Genomic DNA, 6,761 nt, shown 5'->3' on the forward strand with positions numbered 1-6,761 from the left:
ACCACAAATACTGAGCCTGTACTTAAGAGCCCATGAGCCACAACTACTAAGCCTGAGTGCCACAACTACTGAAGCCCCCATGCCTAGAGCCCATGTTCCACAAGAGAAGCCACTGCAATGAGAAGCCCACACACCACAGTGAAGAGTAGCCCCTGCTCTCCACAACTAGAGAAAGACTGCACACAGCAACAAAGACCCAATGCAGCCAAAACTAAAAAAAATATATAAAATTTTTTTTTAAAATCCACCAGAAAGCTATAAGAACTAGTAAATAAATTCAGTAAAGTTTCAGAATAAAAGTCTACATACAAAATCATTTGTGTGCCTTTTGTATCACCTACAATCTGAAAAGGAACCCCATTTACAATAGAATCAAAAACAATAAAGTACTTAGGAATAAATTTAACCAGAGATGAAAAATATCTGTATACTGAAAATATAAGACATTGATGAAAAAACCAGAGAAGATACAAATAAATTGAAAGATACCCCACATTTATGAGCTGGAAGAATTAATATTGTTAAAATACCCACACTCCCTACAGAGACCTATAGGTTCAATGCAATCCCTATCAAAATTTCAATGGCATTTTCCCCGAGACAGAAAAAAACAATCCTAAAATTTGTATGGAAACACAAAAAAATCCCAAATAGCCAAAGCAATTTCGAGCAAGAAGAGCAAAGCTGGAGGCTACACAGTTTCTGATTTCAAACTATTTTACAATGTTATAGTAATCAGAGTACAGTATTGGCATAAAAACAGACCCAAAGATCAATGGAACAGAATAGAGAGCCCAGAAATAAACTCATATATATTTGATCAATTAATTTATGACAGAGAAGCCAAGAATATACAATGGGGAAAGGACAGTCTCGTCAATAGATGCTGTTAGAAAAACTGGATGTTCACATGTCAAAGAATGAAATTAGACCCTTTTCTTACACCTTACATAAAAACTAACTCAAAATGGATTAAAGACTTAAACATAAGACCCAAAACTGTAAAACTCCTAGAAGAAAACATAGGGAAGATTCTCCTTGAAACTGGACTTGGCAATGATTTTTTTTGGATATGACATCAAAAGCAAAAGTAACAAAAGCAAAAATCCACAAGTGGGACAAAATCAAATTTTAAAACTTCTGCATAGCAAAGGAAGCAATCAACAGAATGACTAAGTAACCTATGGAGTAGGAGAAAATATTTGCAAAATACGTATCTAGTGATAGGTTAATACCCAAAATTTGTAAGGAACTCATACAGCTCAATAACAAAAAATAAATAATTTGACTAAAAAAATGGGCAAAAGACATAAATAGATAAAATTTTCAAAGAAAACATACAAATAGGCAATAGGGATATGAAAAAGTACTCAACCTCACTAATTGTCAGGGAAATGCATATTAAAACCACAATGAGCTATCCTCTTATACCTGTTAGGATAGCTATTATTAAAAATACAAAAAATAACAAGTGTTGGTGATGATGTAGAGAAAAGGCAACCCCTAAACACTGTTAGTGGGAATACAAATTGGAATAGCCACTATGGAAAAGAGAATGGAGATTCCTCAAAAAATTAAAAATAGAACTATCACATTATCTAGCATTCCCACTTCTGTGTATACATCCAAAGGAATTGAAATCAGTATTTCACAAAGATATCCACTCTCTCATGCACATTCCACCATTATTCATGATAGCCAAGACATGGAAACAACATAAATGTCCATCAATGGATGAATGGATGAAGAAAATCAAACACACATACAAAAGAATATTATTCAGCCATAAAAATGATATCCTGACATTTGTTCCAGCAGAAGAAACTGGAGGACATTATTCTAAGTGATATAAGCCAGACACAGAAAAGCAAATACTGTATGATCTCACTTGTATGCAGAATATTAAAAAGTTGAACTCATAGAACCAGAGAGTGTAACGATGGTTGTTGCCAGGGGCTGAAGGATAAAGGAAATGGGGAGCGGTTGGCAAAAGGGTGCAAACTTTCAGTTATAAGCTGAATGAGTTCTGGAGATCTAATGCACAGCATGGTAATTATAGTCAACAAAGCAGGAATATATACACTTCAAAGTTGCCAAGAGACTAAATCTTAAAATGTTCTCACCACAAAATGAAATAATAATTATATGACATGATAGAGGTCTTAGCTAATGCTATGGTGGTAATCATATTGCAATATATAAGTGTATCAAATCAACACATTTTATACCTTAAACCTGGTGACTATAAGTTACAATACTGTACTGTATACTTGAAATCTAAGAGTAGATCTTGTTTTCATGACACACACACACACACACATACAACATACAACCATGTGGGGAGGTGGATGTGTTAATTAACTTGATTGTACTAATCATTTTACAACATATATTAAATCATCACATTTTATACCTTAAAATGTTTAAAATCCTAAATAAGCCCATGTTTCCTGCCAGATAACTCCTCACTTGCCATCTCTTCACTTGCCTGTAGGACATATTAATTATCTAGATTAAATCCTACTTCAGATTAGATGGGTCAATCCTAGCTGATAGTTACATAATAAACTATTTCTCATCCTCACAGCTACAAAAACAGCTCTGCATCCTGTATTCCACATGGCATAAAATGATGCCTCTTTGACCACTTGCTCACTCTCAAAATCTGGGAGTTAAAGTCAACTCCTCTCCTTCGACCCCCTTCCCTGCGTAATCAACTGCCAAGTCTTATATGTTACTCTTTGTAAATACCTTTTAGATAGAAACAGTTATTTCCATCCTCACTATCAGAGTTTGGAAGAGTCATCTGTTGCTCTCTAACTGATTTCCCTGCCTCCAGGTTTGTCCCTTCTTCTCTCACTATTCTCAACACAGCAGCCAAATAATCTTCCTGAAAATAAATTTCAATGTTGATATGTCATTTCTTATATGTCTCTCCATTGCCCTCACGAGAAAGTCTAAAATTCCATTCAAATCTTGTGAATTCTTCTTTAGCTCTGATCTCCCTTGTTGCCTACCATCCCCCAGCCTTAATTTATGCTCCAAATGAATTAAGGTGTTTTCATATCCCGGAACCTTAACTCAGACTTTATGATTGGAGTATTTCTCCCCACTTCATCTAATCTGGATACCTTCTAACCTTCAGTCAAATTCCAGCTGAAGCGACATTCCTTTACGTACTCATATCAATATGCTTACTGTGCACACTCGCTGTATTTCCCTCAATCACATTTACTACACTTCACTTTAATGATATGTTTAGTTGTTTGTAATCTCTATTAGATTTTAACATTAGTGAAGAAAGAAGTGAGAACCTCTTTTTGATTTACTGATGTATTTTTAAATATTTGGCACAAATAAATATTCAATAAATCTTTTTGAGTGCGTGAGTTAAGGAAAAGAAGGTGACACAACTTTGTGCTAGGATAGGTGTTGAAGAATGAGAGTAGATATGTGTGCATATGGAGGTACAAAAATATTTTATATCTTTAGGTAGATTCATCACAAAACACCACGATGATTTTATATAAATATCCTTTTTCTGCTTAATTAAATTTTTTAAAGTTCTGCTATATATCCCCCCACACACATATACATATACAAATACATATATACTACAACTTGTTTTTCACGAGGTTATATTTACATACAGCGGCCAGGATCAAACAGGATAAGGAGGTATAATGACAGATGACCAGTACTCAGTCATAAAAGTTTATTAGTCAGAGTTTCCTCATCAAACCAGAGCCACTAGCAGTATTATGGGAACAAGCTGTTTAACAGAGAAATGAGAACTTTCACAAATGTGGCAAAGTTAGGAATAGAAAGGTTTCAAAGTAGCCAGTCAGAGACACTTTCTATACTGTTTGATCCTGACTGTTATATATACATATAACCTTGTGAGAAAATCACTAACAGTCGTAACCTGAAGCAATGATGTGAGTGGGTATTTAAGAGTCTACAGGAAAAGCTTAAAAGCTGTGAATATCTGGTAGCCCACTGGTGTCTAAGAAGTGTTGCATAGTGAGGTCTGAGAAGGCTGCTCCCTCTGAGGAAGATGCAGTCAAATATTGGATAGTTGTCTTGCATTACTGTTGAATGGTGGGTGGGGCCAGTGATTGGGAAGATAAACTAGAAGCTCAAACCTTCTGGGCATATCTACATTTGTGTATCACCCAGTTTGCACATCAGGACCATCTAGAGTAATGGCTTCCTCTTCACTTTTACCATCTAAACCCTATATATGTTCCCGTTCTGGCCAGTTCCAACCCAGAACCACATAGGGAAGAGGACTTGAGAAAACAAAGCTCTTAGACCTAGCTAAAAGTCCCACTCTACCATTCCCTCCTGTCCCAACCCCGCCAAAAAAAAAAAAAAAAAAAAAAAAAAAACCTGAATCAAAAAGGAAGAAAAAACAGCTCTCATTCTTTATGGAACAAAATATAATTTTTGCATGCAAACATTAACCTCATCAACACAGTCAGAAAAATTTCCTTAGGTTGATTTCAAATGCCAGTACTTTTTGCATAAACTACAGATAATTAAATCATTGACCATTTTATTTGTGTCATTTAATTACTATTTAATTAATTCAAGAAATGTTTAGTAAGTATTTGTATATCACACATGTATAGGGATACAAGTGTAAGCACAAGGGCAGTTTCTTCACACATGCAAATTACATTCCAGTGGAAAGAGGAAAATAATAAAGAAATAGAAATTTAAGTTAATTATAGTGATGTAAAACGAATACAACAGGGTAAGGAGTTTGAATATGGGAGGGACTAATATGTCAATTTTACAGAGTGATGAAGGAAAAGCTTTCAAATATGACATCTCATCAGAGACCTGTAGCAAAGGAGCAAGTGAGCTCTGTAGGTATCTGGAAAAGTGAGAACTTTTGGCAAAGAGAGGAGCAAGAGTTAAAGCATCAGAGTCAGGAATATGTTCATTGTTTTGAAGAAATAAAAAGAATGTTGGTATGGTGGACTGCAACTAGGAAGAGGGAAATTGAAATGTGATAAGATGCAATAAGAATGTGATAAAGAAATACTGGAGGCAGACAATGCTGCCTTCGGAGTCGGTGGTATAAAGCATGGAATGTTTGAAACAGGTACCTGATATTGTCAAGATTTTTATTTTGAAAGGATTAGTCTAGTTACTGTGTGGAAAATGGAAACAATGGGCTTGCCAAGTATAGCAGGAAGGTTAGTTAGGAACCACTTACAGTGGTCTTATTTCTGAAGAGGCTGTAAAGAGCCTGTTTTGTTTTAGCATAGGGCTCCTTAGTTATTAGGGTTGAATGGATCTAAACATTTTCCATAAAGACCTGGAATCAAGCACACCAGACTCAAAATTATTTTTAATACTCAAAATCCAGATTTGTAAATAGATATCAAATAATCTGCAAAATAAGACTTTAAAGCTCAATACACCTATTGGATAATATTTTCTTTAATTTGGCAGTGCATACTGCTTTATTTTTTTTCTCTCCAAAGAGAAAAGTGCACAAAAAGGGAATTAGCTTAAAGTTCAGTAAGCTAATACCACTTTTCTATTTGTAAGAAAAAATATATATATTTATAACTTTAAGTAATGGAAGTTAAAAGTGTTTTGTCTGTTATAGTTTGTCTCCTCTGTATGAAACACCAGCATTAGCAATTCCACAAGCATTGTCTTCCACAAGCATCTCTTGTGGAACTTATCTTGGAGCTAAATATAAGGATTGAAAATAATAAAATAGAGCCTACTTAAGGTTTTTACATCTATGTTACTTATCAATAGTAGTTTAATAAATATTTCTTGTATTTTAATTAGAACTTTCATTAGGTGACTGGTTTCTGGGCCACATGAAACAATTTTCACTTTTCAACTCATACCACTTTTCCATGCTAAAATCCATTTCTACTCTGTGGTATTTCAAATATGGTGTAAATGATCAAAATGCAAGCAGTTGAAGTTATTGTCAATTCTTTATACTAGCATGAGTTGCATAGATTTATCATCAGTTCTAGACAACAGCATTACTTTAATATAATTTCTGCAGTTTTATGGTTTACTGATATGTTTAATTGCACAGAAGTTGTCCAGTAGTATAAATTAAACAGCTGTGTTTTTTGGTTGAGATCACCATGTTAATAAAATTATGAGCTTCTAAAATGTCTTGTCAGATTGTAGTAATTTAAGCTGTTTTTCAATTTACATGATCATTTGAAAATTTATTACTTTGAACTTTAAAAAGTATATGTGACAAAGCTCTACTTAAGCTTAAGAGAAAGTAAGCAATGCCTACTCAAAGTGTTTCTGATGAGCCTCATTGAAAGCAACTCATTTAGAAAGCAGACTAACCACCTACCTCATTAAAGTTGAAATAGTTAGCATAACAATGTATCAAGTTCCAAATCCTATCATCATCTCTCTGAAAACTAAAACAGTGGGTATGAAATATAAGTAAAGTAAAAATTGGCAGATAGAGATAATATATCTAATTATTGTTGCATACCCTAAATTGCTTATTTTGTCAAGGTACAAAATGTACTGCGCAGAAAAAAACTATCCATAAAATATATTTAACCAATTGTTTACACTTTCCTTTGCACAAACGAATCCCCAAAGCTCTAAACTCCTAAATATATACAATCCCAACAGCTCTCACAAACACAATACAAGCAAGACAAAATAGCTGTCTATGTAAAGTACTAAGCATATACCATTTACCATTTGAAAAAAAAAATCAAAATCAAAGTCATCTCCTGATATAA

This window comes from Hippopotamus amphibius, chromosome 13, assembly GCF_030028045.1.
Source record: "Hippopotamus amphibius kiboko isolate mHipAmp2 chromosome 13, mHipAmp2.hap2, whole genome shotgun sequence".
Lineage (NCBI taxonomy): Eukaryota > Metazoa > Chordata > Mammalia > Artiodactyla > Hippopotamidae > Hippopotamus > Hippopotamus amphibius.